At 56.2% G+C, this 23,434-nt stretch overlaps 1 protein-coding gene across 2 annotated transcripts in view; it reads right to left on the reverse strand.

Moving 5' to 3' along the window:
• The window catches only part of PALM3 (paralemmin 3), a 479,251-nt gene that overhangs the window by 136,624 nt on the left and 319,193 nt on the right, over positions 1–23,434 (reverse strand). The window lies entirely within an intron of this gene.

Raw genomic sequence — 23,434 nt, forward strand, 5'->3', positions numbered from 1 at the left:
AGTACATCCACTTGAAAATGTGTTGCCAACTGAAAATGTACCTACTGTTTCTACTCCTTTCGTGCACCTGCACACTCTATCTCCTAGGGACTCTCAGCATAGACAGAGAAACCATAACAATACGCTATTACTAATCATGAATCCTATACTTGCCATCTTTAATAAGTCCAACTTTTGGGTTTGCTCGCATTTGCCGCAACACGGGGATAAGGGGCTAGGTTGGTATATTCATCCTCTACTTATAAACTGCATGCTATGCTTCTCTTAGAGCACTCTTCTTTGGTCGTTGGAACAATAGCATCTCAGGGAACTTTGATGGGACTAATTTGAACCAGTTTGAAAAACGTGTTCTAACTCCCTTGGGATGCTCGCTATTCGCAAATAGGAGTAAGCCTAATGTTGCTTCTATTAGGCCTTCTGATAGACTGTCTTGTCCTTTTCGATCTTTGATCTCTTTCAAAATGGCTCCTATAGGCAATAAGGATGACACGCCTCCTTCCTACACTGTTGACCATAGCCCTGATTCAGTTTCTTTCTGCATACAGAGGAATGGTACTCAGTCAATGGGTGATTTTAAAGGTTGCGCCAACGTTGTGAATTTGACTGGGGAAGACAGACCTTTGTATGTAGGCGAACCTGTCTACTTTGTTTGCGGTAATGTAGCATTTCCATGGTTACCCAGGGATTGGCAGGGAACTTGTTACTTAGGGCTCCTGTTACCCGGGGTATTCATTGCTAGTACTGTGGAGGTTTCAAAGGCTCGTCCATGGCGGGACGAGGATGGTGACACTTCAGCGCAAATTCTGGGAGATGTAGATAAGTCCTTTGTGCCATTTTGGGGGCAAATAATGAATTCTGAAGACATCAGGAGACTAGCAAGATTACTGGAGAGAACCATCAACCGGACCACTGACATACTCTATAATATGATGTTAGAACAGAAAGCAATAAGATTGGTAGCGCTTCAGAACGAGATGGCCTTAGATGTCATTCTGGCTGAACGTGGAGGGGTATGTAAATTAGTGGGGTCCGCTTGCTGTGTTTTCGTGCCAGATTCCTCCCCAACTATCTTCAAGGCAATACAGAATCTGCATGTCCTAAGTTCAGAAGTGCATGTTCCCGAGGGAAACTGGGATCTTAGCGCTTGGTTCTGGGACTTCTTGCGATCTTGGGGTTGGAAGGTACTCTCGGTCTTGCTGATCATTTTGAGAATTCTGTTGTTCCTTTGTTGCTGTATACAGTGTCTTCTGGTATATGTTCGATGTTAGGGGGATGTTGCGCACAGGCAATGGGTACATTAGGGCACAAGTTATACGCCCCAGACAAGAGCTCCAATGAATATGTGTTGGAGGAAATCCTGGTAACCGATCTAATGGCAATTGATATCTCTGATAGTGATTCAGGGTGTATGGACTTTGAAAAGTTGAGCTGCTCATAAGGTGACTAAAAATAGTTTAGGAGGGTTTGTCGAACGGGAAATCATATTGTGCCACCTTTTACTGTATATATTGGCGTAAGTGCAGTCGCTCTGCAAGGAAATCCGCATTGCAAGGTCTTGACCTTAAACCTGTGCTAGCCGCCATTTTAGGTTCATCCGCCATTTTAGGTTCTCTCTCTAAAAGTCACCCTGTTTTCTAAGATGGTGGACAGTGTCGTTCTGAATGTAACATAGTCGTCTTGACCTCTGTGTACAATTTAATATATAAACTGCCTGCAGGCCAAATGTTAGGGTCATGTACCGAGACCTTGTCCTTCATTGACCTGTGTATAGAGGATTACCTGAGCTAACAAAGCTAATCTGCGAGCACATGCTAAACATAATGTAGCCAAATACTGAAACGTGAACACTTGTTTAATCTACATTGTATAAAGATATATGCGAAGGATCAATGTGAAATCCGAAGACACACTGTTGCTATTGGAACTTGTTGTGAATGTATTAGGAATAATCCATGAACATATAGATGCATGAATTAAGGCGTGAACTCGGCACGAACCCTAGATCCGTGATGTATTAATTTGCAGGTGGGCTGGACATCATGTTTTGGACTGTATAAAAGGTGCGACTATTCTAATGTACAGCCCCACTCACTGAGCACACTGAACAGGGCTGGAGTTCGCTGTGTTGAACTGAGGGCCTGATAGCTATCTATTGCTTTGTCCTTTGAAACTGTTCAGCATAGAATAAAGATCTTTGTATCTTTCTTTGTAACCTGTGTTTGGTGTATTTCCTTTTGGGGTACTCAGCCTCGATATATTCTTTTTGCTTTCACAGTCCTTTGTGTAACCACTTGTACTGCTCACTTTACTCTTGATATAGGTCTGGCTGCTCAGCCACTGCTACTACATTACTGTGCAGTACAGGTTTGTACCAAAGGTGAAATTGTACTGACACTTGTAGTCTTAATTGTGTGTAGTGTTACCAAAGGGTACTGCATATGATTCTGCCTAACAAGGGAGACTGCATAGACCCGGGACTCAGATGGAGGAAGAGGGCAAAAGCCTGCTGTGATGCTGGAAATGCATCAGAGGGACAGGGCCTCCGTATCCTTGTCCTTTACTGCCTTTGTGTGTTCTGTTGTGTTTTCCGCACAGGAGTTGATGTTGGACTCCTGGTGGTGCAGCTCTCTCTTTTGGATTTGGTGAACAGACCCATGGGATACCCTTATGGCACCCATGGGTAGAGGTACAACCCTGTGCCCATAGTGCATGTTTTTGGGCACCTGTATGTGGCCCACAGAGCAGGGTATGGGCTGGTGGCAGCTCCATGCTGAATTTGACAGGTGCTCCGAGTATCCTCCATTTTGGGATACCCAGGCCCTGCCATTGGGATCAGTTGATTCCTGATAGGAAACAAGATGGCCCCTGTGGCCTCTTGCTTTCTATTGCCTGTTACCTTGTTTTCCCAAAGTCGTGGGAAGCCCTGACTATGGCCCTTTTCTCCTGACCGGCTGTTGGGTGGAAGTTCCATAGATGGGGTTGTTGTGAAGTGCTGACCAGACTGGCTGGAGCTTTCCCATTGACTGTATGTTGTGGGTACGCCTGTGGGTGGGACCTGGGTGAATGGATTGTGTGAAGAATACGCATTATGTGTTGTGGGTATCTAGGATCTGGTGTTTGACACAATGACTGAGACAGCCCTGCCCGAAACTGGTATGAATGCAGTGTAGAGTGTTGAATTGCTGGGTACTTGTCCCAATACACATAACTTGTTGTGAGTGTCTGGAGAGAAGTGAATGGCCTGAATGCACTATGCACCTGATTGGCTGCCTGCCTGCATGAATTCCCTTCTGACCGATTGGTTGCCTGAGTGTGACCCAGCAGAATGAATGGGAGATCAACTAGTATATCTGGGGGCCTCTCACTGCTAGAATGTGTGTTCAGAAGATGAAGTCCACTACGACGAGTAACTGGAGTAACTGAAGCTTGACCTTGAAGCACTGCTGGAAGAGAAGAATTGCTGTTGCTCTCCTTCATCAATCTGAAAGCTGCTGTGTCTCCAAGGACTGACCCAGTGAGGACCTGGTAAGGCGTCCTGTTCCCGAGCTACGAGGGATCATCGTGCACCAGCTGATCTTTGCCAAAGCTCCCTGGTAGACAGACCTACAACAGGCTGCTGACCGGAGACAGGGACTACAGCTGAACCCCAAAGAGAAGCACCCGGACTGTTGTCCGCCACTGTCGACGACCACTGTCGCCGACCGGAGCCGCCGTGCTCCCCTTTGCCTAAGAACTTTTGAATCCAAGGATGCTCTCGTCCGCATCATAGCCGCTGTATCCCGCTGGAGAAGGCCTGACCGTCGACGCAGCAAGGAGTATCCGCTGGTGGGTTTCCCGCCACCCAAAGACCACAGAGACGCCGACGACTCGACGCCCTTGCTGGGCCACAGCTTTTCATATATTTTGCAGTCCAGAACTATCGTCATCGAGGTGCCCCGCACGCCTTTTCCTTGCAGGACGTCTACGCTCCGTCACCGACAAGCACCGCTAGGAACGAAGCTGCCACTTCATCGCCGTAGTTCACCCTGTTCTCCGTCGGACGTTCAATGACCCGTGACTCCTGCCTTAAAGGGAGGACACTCAAGATGGGCGGTCAATTCCCCGATGTGGAACGCTACAACGCCACGTACTTTGGGGTTGCAGAACTATTGCGAAGTCTCTTGTGAACAATATATGGACTGGGCTTGTTATATATCTTTATTCTACAGGTTGCCCAGGTGGGGGGATCTTCACACAGAACTGTGTCTAGGTAACGAGACCAGTATTCTGCAAATTGCTCACCAACTGCTTTCCTCTTATATCTATTGTTGGTTTCCTTTACAAACTGATTTGTGTGACATTTAACCGTACAGTTGATGCACTTTAAAGAGATCTAATAGTAATTGTGGTACCACATAGAACTGTATATATTTGCCATTATAGATAAATGTTAAATGTTAAATGTTAAAGGTATTTGTACCGCGCACCGTCACCAACGCAATTGGTCCCCAGGCGCTCAGGCGGATCTGTAAATGATAAAGTTGGGATGGGTTAGTAAGGTGAAGAAGGGAGTAGGATAGTGAGAGGAGTGGTGTTCTGTTGGCTGCTTCAACTCAGTATACACCGGTTGCTGAGCTTTGGTGCGGGTATCGGATCAGAGTCAGTCCGCGTGTGCTGTTGTTCCGGCTTATGTGTTGTTGCAGTGTTGTGAAGTGCGTGCGGCTTGTTGTGCGAGAGATGGTTGTGTGAGTTTTTTGAGTGAGATAAGTATGCAGAGTTTGAGCTTATATTGGTAAGTGGGTTACCTGACCTTTACCAGTGCTAGCACTCGCAGTTCTGGGGAGTGTGGCACTTGTTGGCCCTCACATTCCCATCTAGACACGGCGCAGGCTAGTCTTTAGAGATCAGTCCAGGTGTGGGCAAGCTAACATTCACAACTCCATCCGAACGCCACGCAAGCTGGTGTTCATGGCTCTGAGTGTGGCAAATGCTAGCATTCACGTTTTTCTAGGCACGGGCATGTTATCCTTCGATCGATCCTATCCACATGCGACGCAGGCCAACGTCTATCTAGATGCATCTGCCGGTCTGGGTGTGTACAACCGAGTACAAAGTGCGTTATTGTGATATTGTGATATTTTATATAACCTTGATTATTAATTATATAAAGACTGTGTTTTAACCGATACAGTGTGCGGACATTCCTTTGTGGGTGCTTGTGGACTACACTGTACTTAAGAACCAGCCAGCATCACCTCCTGAGAAGCTCGGCCTTGATTGCTCGTCCATTGCTACCACAATAGAGAATCTTGGCTGGGGTCCGCTGTGCCTCCCCTCTACCATATAGAGAGCAGGAGTACAGACACCCCCCTCCAGTCTTTGCACCCGCCCTGCCCATGTCCACCTACCTCCCTTGATGCAGGCAATGCCTTAAAGCTCAGAGCTTCTTTAAGAAGACATCCACCTCCTGAATCAGCATGTGTCTGTGACACTAAACATGCATAAATGTTGGGTGTTAGTGGCTCCTTTTTTAATGTCTTGCTGTCCAGAGATCCTCCACGGAAGAAGCGGCTGCCGAGGCCGGGGTTAGCAGGTGACGGGGCTCATTTTCTGTTTGTGGGATGTTTTAGGGCGATCCGTTCAGTGACCCCCTGCCATCTGAGCACCACTGGGGTTTCTTCTGAAAATCATTGTTTTCTGTGATGTCAGTCCAGTAGAAAAAAGATGAGAACTCCCAGAATGCACTGATCTGTTACATGTTACATGAAAGCCCAGGACTGGAACCACGTGCTCAGGTAACATGGAGTCACCTTGCCAAAAGATGCTGCATTCTGGGGGCGAAAACAGCTTCAGCAACTATGGAAAAACGCAGGGGTGTACGGAATGTTGGATGCTGCCCTTTAGGTTTTAGCAAGGGGGTCAGGAATGGGACATGGAAGGGTCGAAGGCGGAGGGGACTGCTTCCTTGGTTTGATGGTGTGTGTGTGTGTGTGCGCGCGTGTGTGTGTTTTATTCACTGTGAAAAAGTGTATGTGAAAAGGTACAGAACACTTATTGTGGCAACCATGACTAAGCCAGCAGTTTTGACGTGGGTCTAGTGGAATGGTGTTCTTGCCACTGTATTGGAATGCCATGCCCATGTACATTCACGATGGGCCTGGCATTGCAACTGCGTGCCCAGTTACGATAGGATAAATGCCCTTTATAGCACACCTGTACACAAATGTTTCTGGACGCGACAAGACAAGGTGGGGAGGGGCTGGCAGACAGATGGAGGACAAGACAAACAATCTTACTAGGCCTTGTGCCAAAGTTACCATAATTTCATAGGTTTTGCCAGGACATGGTACTATAAAACCTATTGCAGGCATTGCCAGGGATGCACACAAGCAGCCGTAACCATGACAACTTACAATAGGCCGGCATTCCACTTGCATCATGTCATTCTGATCTGGTGACGTGTATAGAGCTCCGTGTAGATGGACCACTTCTAAGCGCTGTACCAGGCCCAGAACCCGCATGTTACATGAGCTTTCCCTCCGGCATGCAATCTATGCTCAGGTACTCGCCCCATTGCGCAGCTGTTGCCACCACATGCCTAAGTACTCAGCCACTCTCACCATCTACCAGGTTCCCATTAAGTGCTCCTGCCCTCACATCGTGGGCCAATTACTGGTATACTCTCTATAGGTACTTGGATCATATGGCTTCCTGCTAACGGTGCTGTGCAGCTCCCTTCACTGTGCAACCTGTCAGCACTGGCTTCCTGCTGACGGTGCTGTGCAGCTCTGTGCAACCTGTCAGCAATGGCTTCCTGCTGTCAGCAGCGATAGCCTCCACACACGGACCACACGCTCGCCCTGCACTGAGGCCCTGCCACCCCCAGCCTCAGCCCTGCACTGCTGGGCCAGACTGTGCCCCGCGCCTTCATCTCTGGCCAACCAGGGCTCCGGGAGTGGGCACAGAATGCACCTGTGCAGAAATAGTGAAGAACCCGGGTCTTCAGCCCAGGCAGTTGCTTCCTCCGCGGTTTCCGCCATTGGCCCCTGTTATCACCATGGTTACAGAGTCCGCAAGTCTCCATCTCCCCGTCACCCCAACCCCGTCTCCATGTCTCCAGTACTTACTGTTTCCCAACCTCCCACCCCCTTATCCCGCGTGTCTCCTCATAACCCTGCCCCTAGCCCCATCTCCATATCCCACACCTCCAGCCCCATCCCATCTTCACATAACCCTGCCCCTAGCCCCATCTCCATATCCCACACCCCCAGCCCCATCCCATCTCCACATAACCCTGCCCCTAGCCCCATCTCCATATCCCACACCTCCAGCCCCATCCCATCTTCACATAACCCTGCCCCTAGCCCCATCTCCATATCCCACACCCCCAGCCCCATCCCATCTCCACATAACCCTGCCCCTAGCCCCATCTCCATATCCCACACCTCCAGCCCCATCCCATCTTCACATAACCCTGCCCCTAGCCCCATCTCCATATCCCACACCGCCAGCCCCATCCCATCTCCACATAACCCTGCCCCTAGCCCCATTTCCATATCCCACACCCCCAGCCCCATCCCATCTCCACATAACCCTGCCCCTAGCCCCATCTCCATATCCCACACCTCCAGCCCCATCCCATCTCCACATAACCCTGCCCCTAGCCCCATCTCCATATCCCACACCCCCAGCCCCATCCCATCTCCACATAACCCTGCCCCTAGCCCCATCTCCATATCCCACACCTCCAGCCCCATCCCATCTTCACATAACCCTGCCCCTAGCCCCATCTCCATATCCCAACACCCCCAGCCCCATCCCATCTCCACATAACCCTGCCCCTAGCCCCATCTCCATATCCCACACCTCCAGCCCCATCCCATCTCCACATAACTCTGCCCTTACCCCATCTCCATATCGCACACCTCCAGCCCCATCCCATCTCCACATAACCCTGCACCTAGCCCCATCTCCATATCCCACACCTCCAGCCCCATCCCATCTCCACATAACCCTGCCCCTAGCCCCATCTCCATATCCCGACACCCCCAGCCCCATCCCATCTCCACATAACCCTGCCCCTAGCCCCATCTCCATATCCGACACCTCCAGCCCCATCCCATCTCCACATAACCCTGCCCCTATCCCCATCTCCATATCCCGACACCCCCAGGCCCATCCCATCTCCACATAACCCTGCCCCTAGCCCCCCATCTCCATATCCCACACCCCCAGCCCCATCCCTTCTCCACATAACCCTGCCCCTAGCCCCATCTCCATATCCGACACCCCCAGCCCCATCCCATCTCCACATAACCCTGCCCCTAGCCCCATCTCCATATCCCGACACCCCCAGCCCCATCCCATCTCCACATAACCCTGCCCCTAGCCCCATCTCCATATCCCACCCCCCAGCCCCATCCCATCTCCACATAACCCTGCCCCTAGCCCATTCTCCATATCCCACACCCCCAGCCCAATCCTATCTCCACATAACCCTGCCCCTAGCCCCATCTCCATATCCCGTCACCCCCAGCCCCATCCCATCTCCACATAACCCTGCCCCTAGCCCCATATCCATATCCCACACCCCCAGCCCCATCCCATCTCCACATAACCCTGCCCCTAGCCCCATCTCCATATCCGACACCTCCAGCCCCATCACATCTCCACATAACCCTGCCCCTAGCCCCATCTCCATATCCGACACACCCAGCCCCATCCCATCTCCACATAACCCTGCCCCTAGCCCCATCTCCATATCCCGACACCCCCAGCCCCATCCCATCTCCACATAACCTTGCCCCTAGCCCCATCTCCATATCCTGACACACCCAGTCCCATCCCATCTCCACATAACCCTGCCCATAGCCCCATCTCCATATCCCACACCTCCAGCCCCATCCCATCTCCACATAACCCTGTCCCTAGCCCCATCTCCACATCTGACACCCCCAGCCCCATCCCATCTCCACATAACCCTGCCCATAGCCCCATCTCCATATCCCGACACCCCCAGCCCCATCCCATCTCCACATAACCCTGCCCATAGCCCCATCTCCATATCTCACACCATCAGCACCATCCCATCTCCACATAACCATGCCCCTAGCCCCATCTCCATATCCCGACACCCCCAGCCCCATCCCATCTCCACATAACCCTGCCCCTAGCCCCATCTCCATATCCCACACCCCCAACCCCATCCCATCTCCACATAACCCTGCCCCTAGCCCCATCTCCATATCCGACACCCCCAGCCCCACCCCATCGCCACATAACCCTGCCCCTAGCCCCATCTCCATATCCCGACACCCCCAGCCCCATCCCATCTCCACATAACCCTGCCCCTAGCCCCATCTCCATATCCCACACCCCCGGCCCCATCCCATCTCCACATAACCCTGCACCTAGACCCATCTCATATCTGACACCCCCAGCCCCATCCCATCTCCACATAACCCTGCACCAAGCCCCATCTCCATATTCCACACCCCCAGCCCTATCCCATCTCCACATAACCCTGCCCCTAGCCCCATCTCCATATCCCACACCCCCAGCCAAATCCCATCTCCACATAACCCTGCCCCTAGCCCCATCTCCATATCCGACACCGCCAGCCTCATCCCATCTCCACATAACCCTGCACCTATCCCCATCTCCATATCCCGACACCCCCAGCCCCATCCCATCTCCACATAACCCTGCCCGTAGCCCCATCTCCATATCCCACACCCCCAGCCCCATCCCATCTCCACATAACCCTGCCCCTAGCCCCATCTCCATATCCGACACCGCCAGCCCCATCCCATCTCCACATAACCCTGCCCCTATCCCCATCTCCATATCCCGACACCCCCAGCACCATCCCATCTCCACATAACCCTGCCCCTAGCCCCATCTCTATATCCCGACACCTCCAGCCCCATCCCATCTCCACATAACCCTGCCCCCAGCCCCATCTCCATATCCGACACCTCCAGCCCCATCCCATCTCCACTTAACCCTGCCCCTAGCCCCATATCCATATCCCGACACCCCCAGCCCCATCCCATCTCCACATAACCCTGCCCCTAGCCGCATCTCCATATCCCACACCTCCAGCCCCATCCCATCTCCACATAACCCTGCCCTTAGCCCCATATCCAAATCCACACCTCCAGCCCCATCCCATCTCCACATAACCCTGCCCCTAGCCCCAGATCCATATCCTACACCTCCAGCCCCATCCCATCTCCACATAACCCTGCCCCTAGCCCCATCTCCATATCCCACACCTCCAGCCCCATCCCATCTCCACATAACCCTGCCTCTAGCCCCATCTCCATATCCTACACCTCCAGCCCCATCCCATCTCCACATAACCCTGCCCCTAGCCCCATCTCCATGTCCTGACATCTCCAGCCCCATCCCATCTCCACATAACCCTGCCCCTAGCCCCATCTCCATATCCCACCCCCCACATAACACTGCCCATAGCCCCATCTCCATATCCCACACCCCCAGCCCCATCCCATCTCCACATAAAACTGCCCTTATCCCCATCTCCATATCCCACATCCCCAGCCCCATCCCATCTCCACATAACCCTGCCCCTAGCCCCATCTCCATATCCCACACCTCTAGCCCCAGCCCATCTCCACACAATCCTGCCCCTAGCCCCTTCTCCATATTCTACACCTCCAGGCCCATCCCATCTCCACATAGCTCTGCCCCTAGCCCCATCTCCATCGCCGACACCTCCAGCCCCATCCCATCTCCACATAACCCTGCCCCTAGCCCCATCTCCATATCCCACACCTCCAGCCCCATCCCATCTCCACATAACCCTGCCTCTAGCCCCATCTCCATATCCGACACCTCCAGCCCCATCTCAATATCCGACACCTCCAGCCCCATCCCATCTCTCCACATAACCCTGCTGCTAGCCCCATCTCCATATCCCGACACCCCCAGCCCCATCCCATCCCCACATAACCCTGCCCCTAGCCCCATCTCCATATCCAGCCACTCCCAGCCCCATCCCATCTCCACATAACCCTGCCGCTCGCCCCATCTCCATATCCAACACCCCCAGCCCCATCCCATCTCCACATAACCCTGCCCCTAGCCCCATCTCCATATCCCGACACCCCCAGCCCCATCCCATCTCCACATATCCCTGTCCCTAGCCCCATTTCCATATCCGACACCCCCAGCCCCATCTCCATATCCAGACACTCCCAGCCCCATCCCATCTCCACATAACCCTGCCCCTAGCCCCATCTCCATATCCGACACCTCCAGCCCCTTCCCATCTCCACATAACCCTGCCCCTAGCCCCATTTCCATATCCAGACACTCCCAGCCCCATCCCATCTCCATATAACCCTGCCCCTAGCACCATCTCCATATCCCACGCTCCAGCCCCATCCCATCTCCACATAACCATGCCCCTAGCCCCATATCCATATCCCACACCCCCAGCCCCATCCCATCTCCACATAACCCTGCCCCTAGCCTCATCTCCATATCCCACACCTCCAGCCCCATACCATCTCCACAAAACCCTGCCCCTAGCACCATCTCCATATCCCGACACCACCAGCCCCATCCCATCTCCACATAACCCTGCCCGTAGCCCCATCTCCATATCCCGACACCCCCAGCCCCATCCCATCTCCACATAACCCTGTCCCTATCTCCATCTCCATATCCCACACCTCCAGCCCCATCCCATCTCAACAAAACCCTGCCCCTAGCCCCATCTACATATCCCACACCTCTGGCCCCATCACATTTCCACATAACCCTGCCCCTAGCCCCATCTCCATATCCCACCCCCAGCCATATCCCATCTCCACATAACCCTGCCCCTAGCCCCATCTCCATATCCCACACCCCCAGCCCCATCCCATCTCCACATAACCCTGCCCCTAGCCCCATCTCCATATCCGACACCGCCAGCCCCATCCCATCTCCACATAACCCTGCCCCTATCCCCATCTCCATATCCCGACGCCCCCAGCCCCATCCCATCTCCACATAACCCTGCCACTAGCCCCATCTCCGTATCCCACACCTCCGGCCCCATCCCATCTCCCCATAACCCTGCCCCTAGCCCCATCTCCATATCTCACCCCCCAGCCCCATCCCATCTCCACATAACCCTGCCCCTAGCCCCATCTCCATATCCCACACCCCCAGCCGCATCCCATCTCCACATAACCCTGCCCCAGCCCCATCTCCATATCCGACACCCCCAGCCCCATCTCATCTTCACACAACCCTGCCCCTAGCCCCATCTCCATATCCGACACCCCCAGCCCCATCCCATCTCCACATAACCCTGCCCCTAGCCCCATCTCCATATCCCGACACCCCCAGCCCCATCCCACCTCCACATAACCCTGCACTAGCCCCATCTCCACATCCCGACATCTCCAGCCCACCCCATCTCCACATAACACTGTCCCTAGCCCCATCTCGATATCCCACACCTCCAGCCCCATCCCACCTCCACATAACCCTGCCCCTAGCCCCATCTCCATATCCCGACACCCCCAGCCCCATCCCCTCTCCACATAACCATATGCCCTAGCCCCATCTCCATATCCGACACCTCCAGCACCATCCCATCTACACGTAACCCTGCCCCTAGCCCCATCTCCATATCCCGACACCCCCAGCCCCATCCCATCTCCACATAACCCTGCCCCTAGCCCCATCTCCATATCCGACACTCCCAGACCTATCCCATCTCCACATAACCCTGCCCCTAGCCCCATCTCCAAATCCTGACACCCCCAGCCCCATCCCATCTCCACATAACCCCGCCCCTAGCCCCATCTCCATATCCTACACCCCCAGCCCCATCCCATCTACACATAACCCTGCCCCTAGCCGCATCTCCATATCCCACCCCCAACCCCATCCCATCTCCACATAACCCTGCCCCTAGCCCCATCTCCATATCCCACACCCCCAACCCCATCCCATCTCCACATAACCCTGCCCCTAGCCCCATCTCCATATCCCAACACCTCCAGCCCCATCCCATCTCCACATAACCCTGCCCCTAGCCCCATCTCCATATCCTACACCCCCAGCCCCACCCCATCTCCACATAACCCTGCCCCTAACCGCATCTCCATATCCCACCCCCCAGCCCCATCCCATCTCCACATAACCCTGCTCCTAGCCCCATCTCCATATCCCACCCCCCAGCCCCATCCCATCTCCACATAACCCTGCCCCTAGCCCCATCTCCATATCCCGGCACCCCCAGCCCCATCCCATCTCCACATATCCCTGTCCCTAGCCCCATTTCCATATCCGACACCCCCAGCCCCATCTCCATATCCAGACACTCCCAGCCCCATCCCATCTCCACATAACCCTGCCCCTAGCCCCATCTCCATATCCGACACCTCCAGCCCCTTCCCATCTCCACATAACCCTGCCCCTAGCCCCATTTCCATATCCAGACACTCCCAGCCCCATCCCATCTCCATATAACCCTGCCCCTAGCACCATCTCCATATCCCACGCTCCAGCCCCATCCCATCTCCACATAACCATGCCCCTAGCCCCATATCCATATCCCACACCCCCAGCCCCATCCCATCTCCACATAACCCTGCCCCTAGCCTCATCTCCATATCCCACACCTCCAGCCCCATACCATCTCCACAAAACCCTGCCCCTAGCACCATCTCCATATCCCGACACCACCAGCCCCATCCCATCTCCACATAACCCTGCCCGTAGCCCCATCTCCATATCCCGACACCCCCAGCCCCATCCCATCTCCACATAACCCTGTCCCTATCTCCATCTCCATATCCCACACCTCCAGCCCCATCCCATCTCAACAAAACCCTGCCCCTAGCCCCATCTACATATCCCACACCTCTGGCCCCATCACATTTCCACATAACCCTGCCCCTAGCCCCATCTCCATATCCCACCCCCAGCCATATCCCATCTCCACATAACCCTGCCCCTAGCCCCATCTCCATATCCCACACCCCCAGCCCCATCCCATCTCCACATAACCCTGCCCCTAGCCCCATCTCCATATCCGACACCGCCAGCCCCATCCCATCTCCACATAACCCTGCCCCTATCCCCATCTCCATATCCCGACGCCCCCAGCCCCATCCCATCTCCACATAACCCTGCCACTAGCCCCATCTCCGTATCCCACACCTCCGGCCCCATCCCATCTCCCCATAACCCTGCCCCTAGCCCCATCTCCATATCTCACCCCCCAGCCCCATCCCATCTCCACATAACCCTGCCCCTAGCCCCATCTCCATATCCCACACCCCCAGCCGCATCCCATCTCCACATAACCCTGCCCCAGCCCCATCTCCATATCCGACACCCCCAGCCCCATCTCATCTTCACACAACCCTGCCCCTAGCCCCATCTCCATATCCGACACCCCCAGCCCCATCCCATCTCCACATAACCCTGCCCCTAGCCCCATCTCCATATCCCGACACCCCCAGCCCCATCCCACCTCCACATAACCCTGCACTAGCCCCATCTCCACATCCCGACATCTCCAGCCCACCCCATCTCCACATAACACTGTCCCTAGCCCCATCTCGATATCCCACACCTCCAGCCCCATCCCACCTCCACATAACCCTGCCCCTAGCCCCATCTCCATATCCCGACACCCCCAGCCCCATCCCCTCTCCACATAACCATATGCCCTAGCCCCATCTCCATATCCGACACCTCCAGCACCATCCCATCTACACGTAACCCTGCCCCTAGCCCCATCTCCATATCCCGACACCCCCAGCCCCATCCCATCTCCACATAACCCTGCCCCTAGCCCCATCTCCATATCCGACACTCCCAGACCTATCCCATCTCCACATAACCCTGCCCCTAGCCCCATCTCCAAATCCTGACACCCCCAGCCCCATCCCATCTCCACATAACCCCGCCCCTAGCCCCATCTCCATATCCTACACCCCCAGCCCCATCCCATCTACACATAACCCTGCCCCTAGCCGCATCTCCATATCCCACCCCCAACCCCATCCCATCTCCACATAACCCTGCCCCTAGCCCCATCTCCATATCCCACACCCCCAACCCCATCCCATCTCCACATAACCCTGCCCCTAGCCCCATCTCCATATCCCAACACCTCCAGCCCCATCCCATCTCCACATAACCCTGCCCCTAGCCCCATCTCCATATCCTACACCCCCAGCCCCACCCCATCTCCACATAACCCTGCCCCTAACCGCATCTCCATATCCCACCCCCCAGCCCCATCCCATCTCCACATAACCCTGCTCCTAGCCCCATCTCCATATCCCACCCCCCAGCCCCATCCCATCTCCACATAACCCTGCCCCTAGCCCCATCTCCATATCCCGGCACCCCCAGCCCCATCCCATCAACACATAACCCTGCCCCATCTCCATATCCCACGCCCCTAGCCCCATCCCATCTCCACATAACCCGGCCCCTAGCCCCATCTCCATATCCCACACCCCCAGCCCCATTCCATCTTCACATAACCCTGCCCCTAGCCCCATCTCCATATCCGACACCGCCAGCCCCATCCCATCTCCACATAACCCTGCCCCTATCCCCATCTCCATATCCCGACACCCCCAGCCCCATCCCATCTCCACATAACCCTGCCCCTAGCCCCATCTCCATATCCCGACACCTCCAGCCCCATCCCATCTCCACATAACCCTGCCCCCAGCCCCATCTCCATATCCGACACCTCCAGCCCCATCCCATCTCCACTTAACCCTGCCCCCAGCCCCATCTCCATATCCGACACCTCCAGCCCCATCCCATCTCCACTTAACCCTGCCCCTAGCCCCATATCCATATCCCGACACCCCCAGCCCCATCCCATCTCCACATAACCCTGCCCCTAGCCGCATCTCCATATCCCACACCTCCAGCCCCATCCCATCCCCACATAACCCTGCCCTTAGCCCCATATCCAAATCCACACCTCCAGCCCCATCCCATCTCCACATAACCCTGCCCCTAGCCCCAGATCCATATCCTACACCTCCAGCCCCATCCCATCTCCACATAACCCTGCTCCTAGCCCCATCTCCATATCCCAACACCTCCAGCCCCATCCCATCTCCACATAACCCTGCCCCTAGCCCCATCTCCATATCCTACACCCCCAGCCCCATCCCATCTCCACATAACCCTGCCCCTAACCACATCTCCATATCCCACCCCCAGCCCCATCCCATCTCCACATAACCCTGCTCCTAGCCCCATCTCCATATCCCACCCCCAGCCCCATCCCATCTCCACATAACCCTGCCCCTAGCCCCATCTCCATATCCTGACACCCCCAGCCCCATCCCATCAACACATAACCCTGCCCCATCTCCATATTCCACGCCCCTAGCCCCATCCCATCTCCACATAACCCGGCCCCTAGCCCCATCTCCATATCCCACACCCCCAGCCCCATTCCATCTTCACATAACCCTGCCCCTAGCCCCATCTCCATATCCGACACCGCCAGCCCCATCCCATCTCAACATAACCCTGCCCCTATCCCCATCTCCATATCCCGACACCCCCAGCCCCATCCCATCTCCACATAACCCTGCCCCTAGCCCCATCTCCATATCCCGACACCTCCAGCCCCATCCCATCTCCACATAACCCTGCCCCCAGCCCCATCTCCATATCCGACACCTCCAGCCCCATCCCATCTCCACTTAACCCTGCCCCTAGCCCCATATCCATATCCCGACACCCCCAGCCCCATCCCATCTCCACATAACCCTGTCCCTAGCCGCATCTCCATATCCCACACCTCCAGCCCCATCCCATCTCCACATAACCCTGCCCCTAGCCCCATATCCAAATCCACACCTCCAGCCCCATCCCATCTCCACATAACCCTGCCCCTAGCCCCAGGTCCATATCCTACACCTCCAGCCCCATCCCATCTCCACATAACCCTGCCCCTAGCCCCATCTCCATATCCCACACCTCCAGCCCCATCCCATCTCCACATAACCCTGCCTCTAGCCCCATCTCCATATCCTACACCTCCAGCCCCATCCCATCTCCACATAACCCTGCCCCTAGCCCCATCTCCATGTCCTGACATCTCCAGCCCCATCCCATCTCCACATAACCCTGCCCCTAGCCCCATCTCCATATCCCACCCCCCACATAACACTGCCCAAAGCCCCATCTCCATATCCCACACCCCCATCCCCATCCCATCTCCACATAACCCTGCCCTTATCCCCATCTCCATATCCCACACCCCCAGCCCCATCCCATCTCCACATAACCCTGCCCCTAGCCCCATCTCCATATCCCACACCTCTAGCCCCAGCCCATCTCCACACAATCCTGCCCCTAGCCCCTTCTCCATATTCTACACCTCCAGGCCCATCCCATCTCCACATAGCTCTGCCCCTAGCCCCATCTCCATCGCCGACACCTCCAGCCCCATCCCATCTCCACATCACCCTGCCCCTAGCCCCATCTCCATATCCCACACCTCCAGCCCCATCCCATCTCCACATAACCCTGCCTCTAGCCCCATCTCCATATCCGACACCTCCAGCCCCATCTCAATATCCGACACCTCCAGCCCCATCCCATCTCTCCACATAACCCTGCTGCTAGCCCCATCTCCATATCCCGACACCCCCAGCCCCATCCCATCTCCACATAACCCTGCCCCTAGCCCCATCTCCATATCCAGCCACTCCCAGCTCCATCCCATCTCCACATAACCCTGCCGCTCGCCCCATCTCCATATCCAACACCCCCAGCCCCATCCCATCTCCACATAACCCTGCCCCTAGCCCCATCTCCATATCCCACACCCCCAGCCCCATCCCATCTCCACATAACCCTGCCCCTAGCCCCATCTCCATATCCAGCCACTCCCAACCCCATCCCATCTCCACATAACCCTGCCCCTAGCCCCATCTCCATATCCCGACACCCCCAGCCCCATCCCCTCTCCACATAACCATATGCCCTAGCCCCATCTCCATATCCGACACCTCCAGCACCATCCCATCTCCACGTAACCCTGCCCCTAGCCCCATCTCCATATCCCGACACCCCCAGCCCCATCCCATCTCCACATAACCCTGTCCCTAGCCCCATCTCCATATCCGACACTCCCAGCCCTATCCCATCTCCACATAACCCTGCCCCTAGCCCCATCTCCAAATCCTGACACCGCCAGCCCCATCCCATCTCCACATAACCCCGCCCCTAGCCCCATCTCCATATCCTACACCCCCAGCCCCATCCCATCTACACATAACCCTGCCCCTAGCCGCATCTCCATATCCCACCCCCCAGCCCCATCCCATCTCCACATAACCCTGCCCCTAGCCCCATCTCCATATCCCACACCCCCAACCCCATCCCATCTCCACATAACCCTGCCCCTAGCCCCATCTCCATATCCCAACATCTCCAGCCCCATCCCATCTCCAAATAACCCTGCCCCTAGCCCCATCTCCATATCCTACACCCCCAGCCCCATCCCATCTCCACATAACCCTGCCCCTAACCGCATCTCCATATCCCACCCCCCAGCCCCATCCCATCTCCACATAACCCTGCTCCTAGCCCCATCTCCATATCCCACCCCCAGCCCCATCCCATCTCCACATAACCCTGCCCCTAGCCCCATCTCCATATCCCGACACCCCCAGCCCCATCCCATCAACACATAACCCTGCCCCATCTCCATATCCCACGCCCCTAGCCCCATCCCATCTCCACATAACCCGGCCCCTAGCCCCATCTCCATATCCCACACCCCCAGCCCCATTCCATCTTCACATAACCCTGCCCCTAGCCCCATCTCCATATCCGACACCGCCAGCCCCATCCCATCTCCACATAACCCTGCCCCTATCCCCATCTCCATATCCCGACACCCCCAGCCCCATCCCATCTCCACATAACCCTGCCCCTAGCCCCAACTCCATATCCCGACACCTCCAGCCCCATCCCATCTCCACATAACCCTGCCCCCAGCCCCATCTCCATATCCGACACCTCCAGCCCCATCCCATCTCCACTTAACCCTGCCCCTAGCCCCATATCCATATCCCGACACCCCCTGCCCCATCCCATCTCCACATAACCCTGCCCCTAGCCGCATCTCCATATCCCACACCTCCAGCCCCATCCCATCTCCACATAACCCTGCCCTTAGCCCCATATCCAAATCCACACCTCCAGCCCCATCCCATCTCCACATAACCCTGCCCCTAGCCCCAGATCCATATCCTACACCTCCAGCCCCATCCCATCTCCACATAACCCTGCCCCTAGCCCCATCTCCATATCCCACACCTCCAGCCCCATCCCATCTCCACATAACCCTGCCTCTAGCCCCATCTCCATATCCTACACCTCCAGCCCCATCCCATCTCCACATAACCCTGCCCCTAGCCCCATCTCCATGTCCTGACATCTCCAGCCCCATCCCATCTCCACATAACCCTGCCCCTAGCCCCATCTCCATATCCCACCCCCCACATAACACTGCCAATAGCCCCATCTCCATATCCCACACCCCCAGCCCCATCCCATCTCCACATAACCCTGCCCTTAGCCCCATCTCCATATCCCACACCCCCAGCCCCATCCCATCTCCACATAACCCTGCCCCTAGCCCCATCTCCATATCCCACACCTCTAGCCCCAGCCCATCTCCACACAATCCTGCCCCTAGCCCCTTCTCCATATTCTACACCTCCAGGCCCATCCCATCTCCACATAGCTCTGCCCCTAGCCCCATCTCCATCGCCGACACCTCCAGCCCCATCCCATCTCCACATAACCCTGCCCCTAGCCCCATCTCCATATCCCACACCTCCAGCCCCATCCCATCTCCACATAACCCTGCCTCTAGCCCCATCTCCATATCCGACACCTCCAGCCCCATCTCAATATCCGACACCTCCAGCCCCATCCCATCTCTCCACATAACCCTGCTGCTAGCCCCATCTCCATATCCCGACACCCCCAGCCCCATCCCATCTCCACATAACCCTGCCCCTAGCCCCATCTCCATATCCAGCCACTCCCAGCCCCATCCCATCTCCACATAACCCTGCCGCTCGCCCCATCTCCATATCCGACACCCCCAGCCCCATCCCATCTCCACATAACCCTGCCCCTAGCCCCATCTCCATATCCCGACACCCCCAGCCCCATCCCATCTCCACGTATCCCTGTCCCTAGCCCCATTTCCATATCCGACACCCCCAGCCCCATCTCCATATCCAGACACTCCCAGCCCCATCCCATCTCCACATAACCCTGTCCCTAGCCCCATCTCCATATCCGACACCTCCAGCCCCATCCCATCTCCACATAACCCTGCCCCTAGCCTCATCTCCATATCCCACACCTCCAGTCCCATACCATCTCCACAAAACCCTGCCCCTAGCACCATCTCCATATCCCGACACCACCAGCCCCATCCCATCTCCACATAACCCTGCCCGTAGCCCCATCTCCATATCCCGACATCCCCAGCCCCATCCCATCTCCACATAACCCTGTCCCTATCCCCATCTCCATATCCCACACCTCCAGCCCCATCCCATCTCAACAAAACCCTGCCCCTAGCCCCATCTACATATCCCATACCTCTGGCCCCATCCCATTTCCACATAACCCTGCCCCTAGTCCCATCTCCATATCCCACCCCCCAGCCATATCCCATCTCCACATAACCCTGCCCCTAGCCCCATCTCCATATCCCACACCCCCAGCCCCATCCCATCTCCACATAACCCTGCCCCTAGCCCCATCTCCATATCCGACACCGCCAGCCCCATCCCATCTCCACATAACCCTGCCCCTATCCCCATCTCCATATCCCGACACCCCCAGCCCCATCCCATCTCCACGTATCCCTGTCCCTAGCCCCATTTCCATATCCGACACCCCCAGCCCCATCTCCATATCCAGACACTCCCAGCCCCATCCCATCTCCACATAACCCTGTCCCTAGCCCCATCTCCATATCCGACACCTCCAGCCCCATCCCATCTCCACATAACCATGCCCCTAGCCCCATCTCCATATCCAACACCTCCAGCCCCATCCCATCTCCACATAACCATGCCCCTAGCCCCATATCCATATCCCACACCCCCAGCCCCATCCCATCTCCACATAACCCTGCCCCTAGCCTCATCTCCATATCCCACACCTCCAGTCCCATACCATCTCCACAAAACCTTGCCCCTAGCACCATCTCCATATCCCGACACCACCAGCCCCATCCCATCTCCACATAACCCTGCCCGTAGCCCCATCTCCATATCCCGACACCCCCAGCCCCATCCCATCTCCACATAACCCTGTCCCTATCCCCATCTCCATATCCCACACCTCCAGCCCCATCCCATCTCAACAAAACCCTGCCCCTAGCCCCATCTACATATCCCATACCTCTGGCCCCATCCCATTTCCACATAACCCTGCCCCTAGTCCCATCTCCATATCCCACCCCCCAGCCATATCCCATCTCCACATAACCCTGCCCCTAGCCCCATCTCCATATCCCACACCCCCAGCCCCATCCCATCTCCACATAACCCTGCCCCTAGCCCCATCTCCATATCCGACACCGCCAGCCCCATCCCATCTCCACATAACCCTGCCCCTATCCCCATCTCCATATCCCGACACCCCCAGCCCCATCCCATCTCCACATAACCCTGCCACTAGCTCCATCTCCGTATCCCACACCTCCGGCCCCATCCCATCTCCACATAACCCTGCCCCTAGCCCCATCTCCATATCTCACCCCCCAGCCCCATCCCATTTCCACATAACCCTGCCCCTAGCCCCATCTCCATATCCCACACCCCCAGCCCCATCCCATCTCCACATAACCCTGCCCCAGCCCCATCTCCATATCCGACACCCCCAGCCCCATCTCATCTCCACACAACCCTGCCCCTAGCCCCATCTCCATATCCGACACCCCCAGCCCCATCCCATCTCCACATAACCCTGCCCCTAGCCCCATCTCCATATCCCGACACCCCCAGCCCCATCCCATCTCCACATAACCCTGCCCTAGCCCCATCTCCACATCCCGACATCTCCAGCCCACCCCATCTCCACATAACACTGTCCCTAGCCCCATCTCGATATCCCACACCTCCAGCCCCATCCCACCTCCACATAACCCTGCCCCTAGCCCCAGCTCCATATCCCGACACCCCCAGCCCCATCCCCTCTCCACATAACCATATGCCCTAGCCCCATCTCCATATCCGACACCTCCAGCACCATCCCATCTTCACGTAACCGTGCCCCTAGCCCCATCTCCATATCCCGACACCCCCAGCCCCATCCCATCTCCACATAACCCTGCCCCTAGCCCCATCACCATATCCGACACTCCCAGCCCTATCCCATCTCCACATAACCCTGCCGCTAGCCCCATCTCAAAATCCTGACACCGCCAGCCCCATCCCATCTCCACATAACCCCGCCCCTAGCCCCATCTCCATATCCTACACCCCCAGCCCCATCCCATCTACACATAACCCTGCCCCTAGCCGCATCTCCATATCCCACCCCCCAGCCCCATCCCATCTCCACATAACCCTGCCCCTAGCCCCATCTCCATATCCCACACCCCAACCCCATCCCATCTCCACATAACCCTGCCCCTAGCCCCATCTCCATATCCCAACACCTCCAGCCCCATCCCATCTCCACATAACCCTGCCCCTAGCCCCATCTCCATATCCTACACCCCCAGCCCCATCCCATCTCCACATAACCCTGCCCCTAACCGCATCTCCATATCCCACCCCCGAGCCCCATCCCATCTCCACATAACCCTGCTCCTAGCCCCATCTCCATATCCCACCCCCCAGCCCCATCCCATCTCCACATAACCCTGCCCCTAGCCCCATCTCCATATCCCGACACCCCAGCCCCATCCCATCAACACATAACCCTGCCCCATCTCCATATCCCACGCCCCTAGCCCCATACCATCTCCACATAACCCGGCCCCTAGCCCCATCTCCATATCCCACACCCCCAGCCCCATTCCATCTTCACATAACCCTGCCCCTAGCCCCATCTCCATATCCCAACACCTCCAGCCCCATCCCATCTCCACATACCCCTGCCCCTAGCCCCATCTCCATATCCAACACTCCCAGCCCTATCCCATCTCCACATAACCCTGCCCCTAGCCCCATCTCCATATCCCGACACCCCCTGCCCCATATCATCTCCACATAACCCTGCCCCTAGCCCCATCTCCATATCCCTCACCTCCAGCCCCATCCCATCTCCACATAACCCTGCCCCTAGCCCCATCTCCATATCCCACACTTCCGCCCCATCCCCTGTCCACATAACCCTGCCCCTAGCCCCATCTCCATATCCCGACATCCCCAGCCCCATCCCA

The sequence above is a fragment of the Ambystoma mexicanum genome, chromosome 3q (assembly GCF_040938575.1).
Source record: "Ambystoma mexicanum isolate Mex_15411 chromosome 3q, UKY_AmexF1_1, whole genome shotgun sequence".
In the NCBI taxonomy this organism is placed as follows: domain Eukaryota; kingdom Metazoa; phylum Chordata; class Amphibia; order Caudata; family Ambystomatidae; genus Ambystoma; species Ambystoma mexicanum.